At 46.3% G+C, this 18,477-nt stretch overlaps 1 long non-coding RNA gene across 3 annotated transcripts in view; it reads left to right on the top strand.

Annotated features, from left to right (window-relative positions):
* The first annotated feature begins 8,192 nt into the window (after positions 1-8,192).
* Positions 8,193-18,477, top strand: part of LOC102501910 (uncharacterized) — a 45,858-nt gene continuing 35,573 nt past the window's right edge. For all 3 annotated transcript variants that reach the window (XR_001370145.2, XR_003548888.1, XR_001370147.2), the window contains exon 1: positions 8,193-8,609. This is a non-coding gene — a long non-coding RNA (uncharacterized LOC102501910). The remainder of the gene's footprint in view (positions 8,610-18,477) is intronic.

The following is an 18,477-nucleotide window of genomic DNA, read 5'->3' as shown; positions in this document are numbered from 1 at the left end:
CAGGAAGGCCAGGTTTGGGGTTAGTTTGCGGCCCAGCAATACCTCTTCTTAGTCATGTGATCCTGGGCAGGTTGTTTAACCTCTCTGACCCTTGCCTTCCTCATCTGTATAGAAGGGATCATCGGAGGATTTACCTCTGGGGTTATGAACATTAAACAAGCTCATGCTTCTAAAGCCAGGCATAGGGCAGACACTCAAATGGTCTCACAGGGAAGAAAGAGCAAGCAGCTGCTGAAAATAGCATCGCGTGACTCCCCTGGGAACCAAAGTGGCAACTGTAGGAGCCGAGGTATTGCCACAGGCACCCAGGCATGTCCCTAAGCAATTCTGGGGACATGGGGAACAGCAGGTCAGATAACTCTGAGCCCTAAGCCGGGGCTGAACGTGGGAACTGAGCACTAGATTCCAAGATAGGCTCCCTCCTTTGCAACCCGGAGTGCACCTCTCCACAGACCCGAGACAGAGAGTGAGAACTGATGAACGTCAGGCTAATTCAACCTCCTTCTCAGAGGAGGCCCGGCCACAAAAGTTGCCAGGCCACCCCTCCCACACCGCTCAGCGTGGTGACTCTGCAAGGCTATTTTCATTGGATGAAAGATGATGGCGACGGTGCTGGTTTCCAGGGCTTGTCGGAGAGAGAACATCCACCGTCAGCCTGGGGAGAGTCTGCTTCTACTTCCAAAGGAGGTGTTTGCTTGCTTGCTTGCTTGCTTGCTTGCTTGCTTGCTTGCTTCCTTCCTTCCTTCCTTCCTTCCTTCATCTCTTTCTTTTCCCAGTTCCTGGTGGTAGGTGCATGAGTAGACAAAAATCATGGTACAGGTTGAAGCAGTCTGGAAACTGCCTGATGATGGTTTATTCTCCTACTTGAGTCTCTCTCTCTCTCTCTCTCTTTTTTTTAGAGAGATCTTTGCTATAGGGTGCATGTTTGCTGGAGGGACAGAGAGACAGAAAGCGAGAAATCATGGCCATGTTGCAATCCATTCTCCTCCATTCTCTTCTCAGGATTTTGGGCACATACACACATGCATCTGGCATGAGTTTCAAGTCGCTGGTTCCAGGACTTGAACTGCAGTCGGCCATCTGGAAATTCAGTGATGTAACCATTATGCCATCTGCTGGGCCCCTACCTGAGTCTTTGCTGGAAGAATTAGACATGGAAAAAGCTACCTTCCCTCCACCAATACACACACACGCGTGCGCACCAATACACACACACACAGAGTCTATTTTTAAAATACTTTTAACAGCTTAATTGAGGTATGATTTACCTACAATAAGTGGCACCACTTAAAGTGTACAACTCAGTGAGTTTTACCAAATGTATACACTTGAGAAACCACTGCCACAATGAACATAAAGCCAAGTCCATGGCCATAAAATGGGTAAAGTAACCACCCACCTTGTAGATGACCCATTTGTTTTATTCATGGCATTTTTATTGGCAAGTAACAGGAATTCAATTCACAGTGTTTAGACAAGGAAGGGGAACTATTGACGTTTGTAACTGGAAAATCATGGACTCTCTCAGCTTCGCGTATGGCTGGATTCGGGGGCTCACATGGTTCCTGGGCGTGCTTTCTCCTCTCTCTCACTCTGTCTCTTCAACAAGGCCAAAGAAAAGAACTGGTCTTCTCTGACAGCCCTGAAGACCGCGGAAAGCCTCCTGCGGGCTCTGCGCCTGTCCCTGGGTGGGGTGGCATCAGCACCAACAATGTGCTTGTGGGAGCCCAGTGTTCTCGTCTCCCCTCTCCTCCACACTTAGGGATGTCTCTGAGGTCACGTTTGTTGCCTGAGACTTCCCATGGTGGAAATGGGCATGATACTGCCAGTTAGGGCTTCTCCCAAACCCCTGATGCCCCCCTACCCCAAGCCAGCTATTAAACACCTGTGCACACTATTGAGTCAGCCCTGCCTAAACCAGAGCGAAGAGATGTTCTGTTACCAAAGAAGAGGAGTGGAGGCTGGTCAGACAGGCGTCAGGGAGGAGTTCCACTCTGCTGGATCCAACAGCAAAGCTGCCTATGATGGATATCAGACAGGGATCTCCTGGGGTATCCTCCTACCCTGAACCCCCGAAGGGACACTTAGGCCAAGGGTGAACCCACTGCAGACAGTCCAGCTGCCATGAAGTCTTCCAGAAGACACAGACTTTGTTCATCCCTAACAACCATCTCCCTTCCTCCACTCCATTCCCCAGTCTCCAATCACAGCCAGTCCCATTCTATGGAAAATTAAAGAACTTCCTGAACCCGGCTGCTTTCTGCAAAGCCATTCCAGCAATCTACACTCATGATTTTCAGCTTATTCAGCTATTCTACAACAAGCCTCTCAAAGCAGCCCAGACATGGGGGCTGCGGCTTGATTTGAGGTTAAACAAATAAGTGCCATTTATCCACCAATGCTCTAGGAATACAAGATTTCTTAAGGCAAATTCCCTAGCTGTGTGCTCCAGAAAAAAAAAAGAAAAAAAAAAAAAAGCTGCCCCAAATTACTGGGTTCCAGTCCAGTGTTCTCCAATTCCAAAGATATTTGGGTTGTTTTCTGCCGTGCTCTGCACAGTGCTAGGATGCATGGTGGCGTGGGCGGCCGGGCACACCGCCTCGACCTCTGCTCAGCCCGACCCTGGGCTTTCTTGGCTGCGTCAGCCTCCTACCCAAAGGCCCACAGAACCCCCAGAGCTCCTGGGGCATTGCTTGGCCTGCTGGGAAATGGCTCCTCCCCATCTCAGAAGTCTGGACCAGGCTGCTGGCTGGTGAAGGCAGATAGCTTTTCTTCCCCTTTTTAAGTAAGCAAGAATGAGAAAAAGGGAAAAATAAACAAACGAACACATTTTCAAACAAATAAGATTCCACTCCACTGGACAGAAAGCTGAGCCTCTCAGGATGCAGGGTGGAGGAGCGACTCGAGAGAGGGGTCCTCCTTCCCTTAGTCCTCATTCCTGGTGCCTTAGCTGGAAATGGGGACCAAGAGTTTTCAGATCTACTCTGGGAAATACCCTGAGGAAGAGACAGGAATGCTCACCTGCAATGCCAACATTACTTCCATTTGCTCCTACAGCTCCAGTTGTACCATGTGACTAGTTATGGCTAATGAAATTGAATGGGTGTGTCCTTTGTGGGCCAAGGCAGTAAAAAGCCCATAGGCCATTCCCCAGTGTCTCTTTCCCAGCTGCTACAACCATGGAAGTTGTGTGTTCCAGATGGGGTAGCCACAAGGTGGTAGAACTTCTGTTGGCCCATATCTCTGATTGAGTCTGTGGAACAAGACTATCTGCTGATCTGCGAGGACTTGTACCATGAGCAAAAACTAAGCGTTGGTGAGCCAGCAGGTGGTGTGGCCGTTGAGGTGCTGAATCCCACATGGTTGAGTCCCAAACCTGGTGGCTTGAAAAACATACCAGACTGGGACCGGCAATTGGCGTAATGGCTATGTTGCTGGACTTCCATGTAGTCGATCACGGTTCGAGTCCCAGACCTGGTGGCTTAAACTCACACCAGGTGCGTGTGCATGTATGACCAAGATCCCGAGAGGAGAATGGAGGAAAAGGGATTGCAGTGTGGCCATCCCCCCAGGGGGTGATTTCTCACTTTCTGTCTCTCTCTCTCTCTCTCTCTTTCTGGTGAGCGCACCTACCCTATAGCAAAAACCTCACCAAAACAAAACAACAACAAAAAATCAACATACCAGGTGTGGGTACATAAGTGTCCAAAATCCCAAGAGGAGAAAAGAGTTTTGAAAAGGAATTGTATTATGGCTATTCCCCCTGAGGAGTGATTTCTCACTTTCTCTCTCTCTCTCTCTCTCTCTCTCTCTGACAAGTGTACATACCTATGGCAAAAATCCAAAAAACAAACAAACAAACAAACAAAAAAACAGCTTTGGTTTGCATTTAGCCCCTAAGGCCCAGGGGTTGTTTATTACTGCAGCATTACCTGGCACACCCTGACTGATTGTACTCCTGGCACACTCTGGTATGCTTTGCCATACACAAGACAAAAAACAATACTTCCTTCCTCTCTGGACAATAGCCTTCACCCAAAAGAGTGCTTATGAGCTTATATTCAGGGACCCCAAAGATTTAAGGAACTTCTCTGAGGCTTGGGTAGGAGTGTGTGCTCTCCTTTGGGTTTCTCTAAGCACATGGTTGAGTGATAGCATGAAAATGGCAGAAGAGCATGAAGTACTTTCACTGATGATCTCGAGGTAGATGAGAAAGGCTTAACTCCTGTTTTAAAGATCAGGACATCGAGGGGAGCAGACAGTGGCACGGTGGTAAAACACTATGCTCTGTGAGGCTGACCTATGTGGAAACAATCCAACATTTCTCAAAAGGAAGTTCACAAACACTGACTGAGTTGGGCCTGAGAATCTGGGTTTTTCAAGCCCCTCAAGCAATAGTTATGTTAAGTTTTAGACTCCTTGCACCATGATGCATCTTCCCTTGGGTCAGCTTTATACAGCTGGGGGAGATGAAGCTACCACCAGAGTGGTGGGGCTTCAGGGGTGCAGGAAAAAAATCACCTCCCCAACAAAAATAATGAACAGAAACCACCACCCCTGCCTAGTTGTTCTTTCTGCTTGAAATTCTCCCAAAAGAGTAATTTCTATGGATTAAAATATACTCCTAGAACACTCGAGGGCTTCTCATGAATTCACTGAATTATTCTCTGTTATTTTCAGCTAGGGACAACTGCTTGTAAGAAGTCACTCTGCAAGGTAGTTTTGTTTTTGTTTTGTTTTGTTTTTGTTTTTTTTTAAGGAAACAGTAGTCAAGGGTAAGCACCTCGTTCTGAACAAGCAAGCCCAGCTGGAGACCACAGGTAGCCAGATCCTGGATGACAGGAAGAGGCCATTAGGGAGTGGGAGTTGGAGGAAAGTGTAGAGGACAAATCAGAGGGAGAGAAAAATGTAGCTAGTGAGGTGGTGCAACTTCACACACCAGGAAGAGTCAGAAAGATCTAGAGTAAAGTTATGACCTTGCTATTTATCGCTTGTGCCGCCCTGCAACATCACTTCACTTCTCTGGGTCTCAGTTTTCTCATCCATAAAATGGACCTAATCACAGAATCTACCTATAGGTAAGTTGCAGTAAGAATCAAACACATTCATGAGTGGAACAGTTAACACTGATTGATCCTGTACCATGTGTGGGTGGCCGTTCTAAGTGCTTTACATGTATTAACTCATTTAATCTTCACAATTACTCTATGACATGGCTATTATTTTATCCATTTAATAAATGAAGAGAGAGAGACACAGAGAGCTGAAATAACTTGCTCAAGGGTGCACCACTGGTAAGTGTTAGAATCAGCATTTGAACTTAGTTGGTCAGACTTTAGACTTCAAACCAACTTAATTGGTCATGGTTACCCTCAGCTGCAGCGCCTCATCTCATAAAGAGGGATGTGGTTGGAGGAGGGTGGGAGTGGGTCCTGCTAGGATGGAGCTCTGAGCAGGGGTCCCTGTTGCTCAGGACCTAATGCAGATTAAACATAGCCATAATCCTCTAAGACCACTACCGAGCTGAGGGATAAAGGAGCACTCCGCCAGCCCTTCCTTTCACCAGCAAAACAGTAACCCTAATCCACACCCAGAGGAGGATGCTAGGTGCTGCCTTCTAGACCTAGAGACCCTGGGATGGCTTAGCCCCTTCTTCCAGCACTGCCCCACAGTGGGCACCAACACAAAGCCCTTGCTGTACTGTCCCACCTGGCAGTTGTCCTAAGAGCAACATTTGGACCCCTCATTTTATCTTTTTTGGTTCGTTTATTTGGTTTTGTTTTTATAATATATCTCCATACATAAACTGCAGGGCTGCAAGGAGGAAAGGAACCCTAGCGACTACTGAGCAGTTACTACGGGAAAGGCTCTGCGGAGAAAATCCATGCATAGCATCACATGGACCTTTGCTACTTTGTGACATACATATTATCTTCTCCATTTTTTTGTTTGTCTGTTTCTTGTTTTGTTTTGTTTTTGTTTTTGTTTTTTATTTTTTACCATAGGGCATGTGCATTCTCTGGAGAGAAGAGAGATAAAGAGAGGGAAAGTGCAAAATCATCCCCCAGGGAGGACAGCCATGTTCCAATCCCTTCTCCTTCATTCTCCTCTTGGGATTGTGGGCACACATGCACACGCGCCCGGCGTAATTTTCAAGCCACTGGATCCAGGGCTCCAACGGTGGTCAGCCATGTGAGAATCCAGCCACCTTAACCACCATGCCCTTATTGTCTCCATTTTATAAATAGGGAAACCAAGCCCAGAGAGATTGAGTGACTAGTTCCAAATCACATGCAAGTCAGCAGCACAGTGCAGCTTCAAACCCTCAGCTATTTGAATCCAGAGTCACTTAGGAGAAGTGATGCCCAGATGGGGCTTCTAAACCCCACCCTCAAATATAAATGCCTCATTCTGCCTTCATTCCTTCGTGTGTTAAGTGTTCTGGAATGACTGCGCTATGCTAGGCACTAGAGTAGAGACAGCAGCAATCAGGCCTCACTTTGACCGCTCAGCAGGGATGGTAGTCTTTGCTAATGGTATCTCAGCAGCAATTTCTACCATACCAGGTTTTATCAGGGCCAACATCAACCCAAGACAGAAGTACTCTGGCTCTTCCTTGGAGAATCTGGCTCTGGGTGTTTCAGGAAGTTTCTGACCCGCCAGGTTTCCGTGTAGCTGATCAGAGCTGGGGAGGGAGAAACAGGAGGAGAACTTTCCCGTCAGCCCAGCTTTTGTCTCTCACATGAGCCCGAGACAGACAAACCACAACCACAGACTCGACCAGCTGTGGAAGCACAGAACAGGAAACCCAGAACATCTGGTGCTCCACTTCCTCTGAAGGGTGTGCAAGTCTGTGTGTGTGTGCATGCGTGCGTGCGCATGTCTATTTTCTCTTCCACTGTTGGTTAGTGGGACTCAGATGCAGACAGGGTTGGAAACCACAGGCCTGTGGTGACAAGGAAGCCAGACACAGGATCTCCGACCCTTATAGCACATCATCCCTGTTCAGACAGTAACCCAAGATCTGACCCAATCTCACAGGCCACCCTCAAGCTTGAAGAACGAGTTCTTTGCCTTTTAGATTTAGATCGTTTTAGAGGAGTTCTTTGGGGGATGAAGTGGGAGGACTCTGCTTAAATATCCCTTGGCCTCAGCATACAGACCCACAAAAGGCAGCGTCTGGAGGAAAACTGTTTTTAAAACAATTTGAGGAGACTCTGTGGATGACCACCAAGGCCATGTGCTTGTTAGACTGTTTTCCCTCTACAGGCAGTGTCCTCTGTGTAAGAGGTGACAAAGGCTGCTTAGTGTTTTTGTTTTTTATTCTTTTGAAGGGAAGAAATACAAGGAAGTGGAAAGTGTTCCCAAAATTATAGCATGAGGTTTACTGCTCTTATTACTGTTCGGGTTTGGAGTAAGACTCAGGAGGTGCCATCTCAAAAGAAAAAGGGGTTTATTGAAAGAGCGCCTGGGGGTCTGAAGCTGGAGGTGCTTCAGGCCACCTTACCAAGGAGACATGATGTATTTATATGGGAGGCGTGGAGGAGTAGGGTCACAAGCATGGTGGGTACTGTGTTAGCTTACTTGCCACTGTGACCTTTTTGGCCCATCTTTGAGTGTTGGCTGCCATTATGGGAAGGCTCTGGCCAGAGGATTCTGGCCAAAGGTCGCTGTGACCAACTCCATACTTTCTGACAGGGAAATTACCTAAAGGTCATTCAGGTGTGATCTAACAACTACCTTTAAGGTAATTATCATGTCCATTTTTATGAACCACAAAACCGACGTGCAGAGGGAGTTTGTAACTCATCTAAGATCACACAGCAAGGAGCAGGGCGACGTTCAAATTCAAATCTACACTTACTATCTTTCCAGAGCACTTTTGGAGACCTCAGTTTGACCGGAGATGGCCTGCTAGAAGCTTGCTGGCAACTGCAACTGGGGAAATCAACTCACATTTTCAGACTGGTAGGTGGCATTATGGATGCCACGAGGAAAGCTCCAGATAATACGGATGAGGTGAACTGTCTGCCTCTCGGATATCTGCCCACAAGGTGGCTCCGAGGAAGCCAGACTCAAACTGTGGCATCTTGGATGATTTCTCTGGCTAAGATTAAATGCTCAGCAGCGAGGGAGGGCGCACCTAGCGCAGAGCTCCAGGGAGCAAACGCGCTCACTCAAGGATGCTTGTAAGAGCAGCACGTGAGCCAACCAGAGAGAGCACATGCGCAGTGCGCGAGGTCGTGCTTTTCATACCTGACGTTCCGCAGTCCCTCTCTGAGGCAGAGAGCACGTCACGTAAGAGCCGCGGTAGCGTGACATCATTCGAGAGCGCCTCCAGCAGTCTCGGCGCACTGAGCGCAGACGGGCAAAGGTGTTGCTGTGGGAGACGGCGCGTCGAGCCCCGCCCCCAAGGCGGGATTGGAGGAAACCTGATCAGCTGACGCTAGTGAAGTTTCGGAAGCTCACTGGAGGCCCAGCTCGGGCCCTCTTCCTGCGAGTTCCCCTGGCAACCCGGACTCATCCCGCTGCTCTTGTGGGTGATTCCAGGAATCCTCAGAGCCTGGGTCAGAGCCGAGCAATCAACTTGAGGGGCTTCTTCATTTAAGGTACTAAATATTAAACGATCCAATTAAAGTAAACTTTCAAACTACCGTAGATCGGATTTTGTGTAAGGCAGGAGACCCGAGCTAGACTTAAAATTATAACCGAAGTCTGGACCAGAAGACTAATGCTAGGGGATGACCTAGCCTTTTAAGCTTCATTTTCTCCATCCAATCGATTGATCTTTTCCATTAGCATATGAATGTGTTATTGCTCTCTCCCTAAGAATGTTACTGCTCTCTTCCTAGGAAAATCTTTTCATGACTGCACCTACTCCCTTTTCTCTTTTTCTGAATTTCATTAACCCCTTGGTGTTTTTGTTTTTGTTTTTAAGAAATTTCTGCCTTAGAGCTCATGCGCTGGCAGGAGAGTGAGACAGGGAAAGTGAGAAATCACTCCCCTAAGGGGGATGGAGATGCCACGATCCCTTTTCCATTGTCCTCTGGGATCTTGGGTCCCCACGCAGCACACACACGCAGCGTGATTTTCAAGCCACTGGGTCCCGGCTTCAACCGTGGTCAGCCATGTGCGAGTCCAGCAACATAACCTCTATGCCATCTGTTGTTCCCTCATTAACCCCTTGAAAGAGTATCTGTAGTTGTCCAGCTCTCTCCTCCCACTCTTGTTGAACCCTCTCCAAGCACACTCTCAGTCTCTATCCAGCCCTCTTACCTGCTCAGTCAGCGACATTTGATACAGTCTGGTCATCCTCTCCTCCATGAAGCTTTCTTCAGTGGATGTTGGGACCTCACACAGTTGGTTTTCTTCCTCCATCCCTGGCCCCTCCTCTGTTCTTTGAGCTTTAGAGCAATCCTTCCTGGCCCTCTCTCCCTCTTTCACTTAACCTCTTCATGATTTTATCCAGATTTATGGCTTTAAAGAACATCTATTTGCTCAAAATGAGGGGTCTAGGTAGGAGATCCACTGGGGATTGGAGGAGGAACAATCCACATGGGCCTTGGAGGCCACCAAGGGCTGTCATCTTATGAAAAGATTACCCTGGCCACAAGTGAGTTGGAGAGACAATACTGGTAGCTCCAAAGTGAGAAGTGATGGTGAGGACTATGTGACACTCACAGTAGGGGTCATGTAAAGGTGCCTGCTGAATATTTTTCATAATGGCCACTTGACATGCTTGATGGGAGGACTGAATAAAAAGAGGGATGGAAGGGTTAATAACTGAAGTGATTATCAAATATAAGGCAATGCTAAGGATAAGCATCCAAAAATACTGAATACTCCATATTCGAGGGTGCTGATATAATATATCTTAGATGTGTTGCTGATTGAAATAGAAAACTTTAGATGATACTAACGCAAAAGAGAAAAGATTAAATGGAACAGTGAAATACCCCATATGTCTGTCTGCCCAAATATGGTGGGAGATTTGGAGGAAAGAACACTCATCTTTTATTTCTTTTCTTTAGGATGCTAAATGCATCCCCTAGGTTTACTATCATGGTTTGAATGTGTTCCCTCAAAATTTATGTATTAAAATTTTGTTGAGATGGAATTAAAATCAGGAGTGAAAACTTAACCCAAATTGGGCCAGCCCTGTGGCAAAAGCTAAGTACTATGCAGAGGAAGCCAGATCCCACATGGCTGACTGACAGGCTTGTACACATGTTCCCAGAACGCTGATGGAGTAGAACTTGGAGGAAAAAGGATTGTGATGTGACCAGGTCAATTGCAGGTCTCTCTCTCTCTCTCTTTCTTTCTTTTTCTCTCTCCCTTGTGTGCATGCATGTACTCTCTATCATGAATTTAAAAAAAAAAAAAAAGAAAAGAATAAAAACCTAATCTGACTATGCTGTTAAAAGTGATTAAGATTGAGGTCATCAGGGTGAGGCCCTTATGACTGAATCCTGGTGGGTTTATAAGGGGAGGAAATGAAACAGACAGAAACATGTTCTACTCTTGCACTGTCTCCCCATGTGATGCCCTGTACCACCCAGGGTCCCTGCCAATAGGAAGACCCTCACCAAATGTGACCCTTGACCTTGGACCTCTAAAACCATGAGCTAAATAACTCTGCTCTTATAAATCACCTTTAGATATTCAGTTATTAAGCAACAGAAAATGGACTAAAACATTGATTGCTGGGGTCGGACACATAGCAGGTACTCCTGAAACAGTTGGGGGAAGGAATAAGAAATGGAAGGAAGGGTGAGCTCCTGCAGGCTCTTGGTAAGAGTGATGTTGGATAGTAGGAAGATCTCTGGAATTTCATTCCAGGAGTTCAATGTCTGGAAGTAGAATCTGGTATGAGCTCCCACCAACATTCAACTTGAGAGATGACTCTCTCTTTTGATAGTTTTATGCAGCAAAGACCCGGTGCCTCTCTGTGTGGGAAGGAACCAAGACAAGCATTTAATCCCAGTGACTGAAGCACTCCAACTGTCCTCCTCCACGCCCTTGACAGAGGGCCATCTGCCAGGGATTGAGAATGTCCAAGGCAGCCCATCCTAGTTTTGGACAGAATTCATTGTGAGAATCTGCTTTATAATATTAAGCCAAACCTATCTCTTCTCAGTCCTGGTTTGGCCTTCAGGAACCTCACAGACCCTGTCTCCTCATCCTTTTATAGTGTCAAATATTTGACAATAACTGTATGGTACCTTTCTGAGCCTCCACATATTCTCTTCCCAGACTGAGCACTTCTCTATCCCTGTGGTTCGGGGGTTTATCTTTTGCTAACAGTGCTTTTATAAATATCCTACACATAAATCTTTGCACTCTTGTCTTTGGATATACATCTACAAAGGAAACTGCTGGAACAAACAATGCATTTTATAGCTTTTGCCATTCACTCTCAGATTACCCTATAAATGGATGATTTTGTTTATATATCCACAAGTAGTTTACAAGGGATCCCGTTTCTTCACACCCTAGCCACCACCATGGGGAATTTTCTTTCTTTTAATCATTGCCAATCTGATAGGGGAAAATGATTATCTCATGGTTACATTTCTTTGATTATGGATGAGCTCGGACATGTTTTCCAACCACATCCTATACTTTTGCAGTCAAGTTTTGTAGTTAAATGCAAGACCTTACATGTAGTCCAGTTGAATTTTATCTTGTTGGATTCAACTAATCATTCCTTCCTGTTGAGATAATTTTGGATCCTGATTCTGCAGTTCCAACATATTGGCCTTCCGTCTCAGTCTGGTGTTATTTGCACAGTTGATAAGCAGTTATCTTTGGCTTTATCCAAGTTGTTGATAGAATGTTAAAGTACAGGGCCAAGGACAGCACTGCTTGGCATGCCACGGGAGGCGCCTTGGGATTACACTGCCTCATCTGCTGACAATTCCACCTCATCATGCTCAGGTAATGAGCTCAGACTCCAGCTCTGGCCCTAATTAGCTGTGTGACCCTGAGCAAATAGTGTCACCTTTCACAAGGATGTACTTTCAAGCTCTAGGGGCCTTTTTGTCAGTTTAACTTTTTTCCCCTTCCCAAAGAGATTTTTGCTTTAGGGCACATGTGCTCACTAGAGAGACAGAAAGCAAGAAATCACCCCTCAGGGGGGATGGCAATGCCACAATCCCTTCTCCTCCATTCTCTTGGGATTTGGGGCATGTGTACACACACACACTCACACACACACGCACACACACGCACGCACATGCACCCAGTGTGATTTTCAAGCCTCCAGATCTGAGACTCGAACCACAGTCAGTCATGTGGGAGTCCAGTACCTTAACCACTATGCCACCGGCTAGCTCCAGTTTCACTCTAAGGATTTTATTAGAAAAGGTCTAATTATGTCAGAACTCGTGGTGCTGTGGCAAAGCATTCACCCTATTTACGAATCCAGTGTAATTGTCACAAAGACATCCCTTTGAGAAGCAATGTGGACCCCTTATGATCACCCTTTCTTTTCTACATGCTAGTCAACCATGCCTCTGGTTGTCTGCTCCAGCATTTTGCCCGGTATCAGCACTAAATTCATTGGCCTTCAGTTTATTCAATAAATACATCTGTTTTTAAATTTAGAATTGGCCTCAATTCTCCCCAAATCCACAAAGCACCCTGGGATGGCAGAAGTGCTCAGTGCCCTCCTGCCAAGGCTACATCCGTTTTCTTCCATATCTTGAAGGAGCAAGTCACTGGGAATGCCTTCTCTCCACCAGGTATGGACAGAGGGCCGGGGTATTCAGAGGATTTACTAACAGCTGGGGCAGCCTTCAGAGGAAACAGGGAGAACGGCTCAATTTGAGACCTTTGTGAGACAGATGGCAGCTACTCAAGTCATGAACTGGAGAAACAGCTTCTGTGCCCCTTAAAGAGATATTTCCTTTTCTTCAGCTCTGGGCATAATAAAAACTAAATAAACGTCAATAGAATTGTTGCCCAGTGAAATGGTAACACATTTTGGCACCTTTCTTTGAGTCACTTCAACATCAAAATCAGATAAGACTATTCTAAGGAAGGAACAGTAAACATTAAGCACATGTAACAGAGGAAGGGAAAATTAGGAAACTGATGGAAGTGACGTAGTCAGTCATAACTCTGGTCACCTGATGTCTTACTACCATGCCTGGGCTGTAACTATTGATTTACACTTTGTGGGACCAGCAGTTGGCATAATGGCTATGTAGCTGGACTCCTATGTAGTTGACCACGGTTCAAGTCCCGGACCTGGTGGCTTAAACTCACGCCAGGCGCGCATGCGTGCGTGCCCAAGGTCTTGAGAGGAGAATGGAAGAGAAGGGATTGCAGCATGGCCATCCCCCCAGGGGGTGATTTCTCATTTTCTGTCTCTCTGTCTCTCTCTGTCTTTCAGGCAAGCACATGTTCCCTATAGCAAAAACCTCTACCAAAAAAAAAAAGAGAGAGAGAGAGAAAAGAAAAAAAAGATTTACACTTTGTAAGTGTATTGGTAAATGATATACAGACAGCCATGTCACATTGTTTGTTCTTGCTCATTAAGACTTACAATAATAGTAATAGTGACAATAAAGGTTACTATGATTTGAGAGATGGTATCCTCTCTAAAATTCACAATGAACTTAATCTCCATGCTGATGGTGTTGGGAGATGAGGCCTTTTGGAGGTGATTAGGTCATGAAGTCTCCACTCTCATGAATAGAATTAGGTGCCTTTATCAAAGGGCTTGAGTCACCCAGTGCGTGTGCATGCGTACCCAAAATCCCGAGAGGAGAATGGAGGAGAAGGGACTGAGGCATGGCCATCCCCCCCCCGGGGGGGGGGATTCCTCCCTTTCTGTCTCTCTGTCTGTCTCTGTCTTTCAGGTGAGCACACACACCCTATAGCAAAAACCTCTCAAAAAAAAGGGGGGCGGGGGGCTTGAGGAAGTGAATCTTGCCCTCTTACTCTTCTGCTTTCTGCCACAGGAAGATGCAGCAAGAAGGCCCATACCATACACCAAATGCTGGCCCCTGATCTGAATTTTCTAGCTTCATGAACTGTGAGAAATAAATGTCAGTTATTTATAAATTACCCAGCCTTTGACTTTTTTCCTTTTTTTTTTTTTTTTTGCTATAGGGCATGTAAACTCATCAGAAAGACTATAGCAAAAAAAAAAAAAATCCCTCCACCTCTATTCTCCTCTTGGGATTCTGGACACTCATGCACACGTGTCCCGTGTATTTCTCAAGCTGTCAGGGACAGGACTCAGCCACACAGTTGGCCATGTGGGATACAGTGCTTTAACCACCATGCCACCTGCTGGCCCCAGCATTTTCTTAGAGTACCACAAACAGGTGAAGACAAAGGCTAATAGTTACTGAGCTCAGTATGTCAGGCATGGTTCTGTGGGCTTCACAAGAATTAAACCTTTAAGCCGCACAACACCATATAAAGTCAGTGCTCTTCTCATGTCATTTTTTTACAGATGAGGAAATTGAGGAACAGATGAGAGATTAAGTAACCTGCCCAAGGTCACCCTTCGTTTAAAGAATAGAGCTAGAATTTGAACTCAGGCCATTGGGATCTATGGTTCAGGCTCTGAAAGGCAATGTTCTTGTGCTCCTAGAAGTAAAAGAAGATGAGAAAGGAATAATCAGAAAGTATTTCTCCCCAAAATTGTGAAACTGCGTTAGAAACAGTGGTCTCGGCTTTACTACGGAGTAACCAGTGGGCTCTTCCATGCCCTGAATGAGCTGTGTGAAAAGGAAGGGGTGAGGTGAGGAGGGGAAGTCTAGAGAATGAATGACCTGTAAGTTGGGTGCACAGTCACTGAGTAATCCACGTGGATTATGTAAACCTGCAGTGAGTGTTTGTGACTGCCAGGGAGAACACACAAACACCAGCACCCAAGATTGTATCCTGAGACAGGACTTTGCTATGCAGCCCCCGCCTCCCTGTCACAGTATGACAAAGCCGAATGTGGTTACTGCTGGCACAAGACAGCGCGCTGCAGATGGGGCCAGGACTGGGCGCCAGTCGACAGATTCCCAATATTATCATCCAGTTGCTAGACTACGCTGCTTTCCAGTATATTATTTGAAATATAAAAACTAAAATGTAAGTAAAGCATTTTAATACAAATAATTTCAACTGCAACAAGGCAATTGGCTCCTGATGAAGTTGGCGAGAAAAGGTAATGAATTCATGCCGATTGACATCTTTAGAGAGTCTCTTGCCAAATCCAATTGGCAGCTTCATAATTATGGAAACATCCATGTTATTTCTACTCAACCAGGGCTAGGCCTGCTGGTATCTGATTCAATGTTTACTTCATGAATGAGGTCAGTTCCCAGCACAGCTGGGGTTTCAGGAGAGAAATCAGAGCTGCTGGTCAGCAGACAGCATTCCCACTAAAACCTGACCCCCGGGTGTCGGGACTTCCAGGACAACCTGTTCACAGCTTACCCAAGGTAGCTACTCCCCAGCTCCTCTTCCTGCCGAAGAAGCCCTGGTGGGCAGCAGCCTCCACATGGTGAGTTCATGCCCAAGTTTTCTCCAGCACAGCGGTTTGTTCTTCAACCTGCCTGCCCCCTTGATATTGCAACATCTCGCTCCTGGGCCACCCCCTCATGAGCTTCAGAACTGCCAGGAAACAGGGGAGGCTGTTCTGCCTTTTTTTTTTTTTTTAATGATTTCTCCCAAAATGGCTCCACTTGTGTGGTATGAGAGTGAACTGGCATGCCTTGGAAGCCACCTCTAAAGGTAATGATGTCCCACAAGCCACAATGTCCTCTTAGCCAGCTGCCCATACAGGCAAAAAAAAAAAAAAAAAGAAAGCAAGCAAGTAGAAAAGCTCATAAGTTCAAAAGAGCTCAGACTCTTGTTTTAAGAATACACATTGGGACTGGCAGGTGGTATGGTGGTTAAGGCACTGGACTCCTACATGGCTGACCATGGTTTGAGCCCCAGACCTGGCAGCTTGCTTTCTCACTTTCCTTTTCTCTCTGTCTTTCTCTAGTCAAATTAAAAATAGTAATAATAACAGGGACCAGCAGTTAGTGTAATGGCTATGTTGCTGGACTCCCACGTAGTCGACCGTGGTTCGTGTCCTGAACCCGGTAGCTTAAAACTCACACCGGGCACGTGTGCGTGTGTGCCCAAGATCCCGAGAGGAGAATGGAGAAGGGATTGCGGCGTGGCCATCCCTCCTGGGGGGTGATTTCTCCTTTCTGTCTCTCTGTCTCTCTCTGTCTGGCGAGCGCACATGCCCTATAGCAGAAACCTCTAAAAAAAATAAATAATAGTATAATAACAAAATTAAATAATTTAAAAAAAAGAATATACATTTATGAATGCTCTCTGAGTTCACAGAGGTTCCTGGGAAAACTGCTGAGGGCGGAAGGGAATGGAGACACTCCATGGCAGTGCAGGTGCCTGGCTCCAGATGACCTTTGGAGCAGCAAGGAGCTGACATGTCATTGGACTATTCATCCATCCCTCTGGAGCTGTTGCAGCAACACAGTGGCATCTAGAAAGCATGTGGTCGACATCCAAAGCAGTTCTCCATCTCAGCTCTAGAAACGTCTCCATTTTAGCACATTAAAGTAGTAGGAAGCTGAGTGACAGCAATTTGGTTTGGATCCTGACCTAACTGTGGGCATCATATGCTGTGATAGTTTCACCTAAGAAACTCTGAGAAGTGCCACGGGGAAAAGCAATCTGGAGCAGGAGATGGTTTAGGAACTTGAAGCACAGGCAGACTCCGTAGGAAAACGTTCTCTTTGTCTGCATTGACGAGTCAGAGTCAGAATGCCAAGTCCCGTGCTCTGGTCTCCTAGCTGGAGAACAGTAAGACCAATGACTGTTGATAAAAACACAAGAATCAAACAGTGTAGAGGAGATACAGCCCCAGATGTAAGGAAGTGATCTGTATTGTCCTTTGACCTCAGCAGGAGAAACGTGTTGATTCAAGATGAAGATGCCTCTCTCTCTTATCTAAAGAGTTGGCCCAGACCCATAGGAGATTTCAGATCGTCTCTCCTCACTTGGGTATCTGCACTCCACTGCTCCAGTGTAATTACAGATGAATTCTCTTACATGCTTTCCTTGGGAGTGCAAACAGCCTGTCTCAGACTTATGGCACCTACCTGCTCCTGTTACTCACTCCGAGGTCTGTTACTTGCTTTCCATTCTGTAGCTGGTTTTAGCCAACACTGTCACAGTCATATGGTCTTATAATTTTTTATATGATCTTTTCCCCTGAGAACGCTTCTGGAGGTTTTGAAGCTGGTGCTCTGTCTTGATCTGTTTTCTGCTGCTATAACTGAATAGATAGACAAGGTCGTTTTCTTATTGTCATTGTTTTTTATTTTTTGCTATAGGGCATTGTTTTAGTTTTGCTATAGGGCATGTGCACTCACTGGAAAGAGACAGAGAAGGAGACTGGGCTCCAATCAACAAATGCGCAGTATCTTCTAGTTGCTAGACTACGCTGCTTTCTAGTACATTATTTAGAATGTAAAAATTAAAATGTAAGTAAAGTATTTTAATGCAAATTATTTCAGCCTTTCAAGAAAGTCAGAAAGCACCTATTGCCCAGAAGAAATGACCACACTGCAGTCCCTTCTCCTCAGGCATGTATGCATACACAGTGAGTGTGTTTTTCAAGCTGCCAGGTCCGGGATTCACCACACAGTCAGCCATGTGGGATCTAGCTGCCCGAACCACCATACCACCTGGCTGGCCTGAGACTAGGTCATTTGTTATGAATGGAAATTTATTTCTCACAGTTCTAGAGGCCGGGAAGTCTCCAGCTTCAAGGTGCCAACATCTGGTAGGGGCCTTCTGACTGTGTCATCCCATGGCAGAATGTGGAAGAGCAAGAGTTGGGGAGAGAGGAAGAGAGACAAGAGAGAGCCATTCTAGTCCACTTTGTGTTGCTGTCACAAAGTAGCTGAGGCTGGATGATTTATAAAGAAAAGAGGTTTATTTGGCTGGTGGCTGGGAAGTCCAAGAGCATGATGCTGGCATCTGGCTGACTTCTGGTGCTGTGTCACAACATGGCAGAGGGACATGGGAAGGCCAGGGGATATGGCAAAAAGAGAGACCTGGCTGGCTCTCCTAGGAACTAATCGATGAGTCCTCCCTCCCTCCCTTCCCAGAGGTGGCAATCATCTATGCATAGAGAACCACGCCCTTGTCCTAAGCCCCTCCTACTAGGCCCCACCTCCCAACATGACCACATTGGAAATCGAATTACAGCAGAAGTTTCAGCAGAGACATAATCAAACCATAGGCCAAGCTAGTCCTTCTATAAGGAACCCACTCCCCTGATAAGAGCCACCTCTAGACACCATACTACGGATCAAGTTTCCAACATATGAACTTCAAGGGACACATTCGAACCATAGGAGGCTCACAGAAATGTCTGTTCTATCACCTTCTCTTGCCTCATGGCCTGTGGTCTCTGCCTACTGTGCTGCAGCCACACCCGCT

Source organism: Tupaia chinensis, unplaced genomic scaffold, assembly GCF_000334495.1.
Source record: "Tupaia chinensis unplaced genomic scaffold, TupChi_1.0 Scaffold000146_1, whole genome shotgun sequence".
In the NCBI taxonomy this organism is placed as follows: domain Eukaryota; kingdom Metazoa; phylum Chordata; class Mammalia; order Scandentia; family Tupaiidae; genus Tupaia; species Tupaia belangeri.
This window is presented reverse-complemented; position numbering and strand designations above follow the sequence as displayed.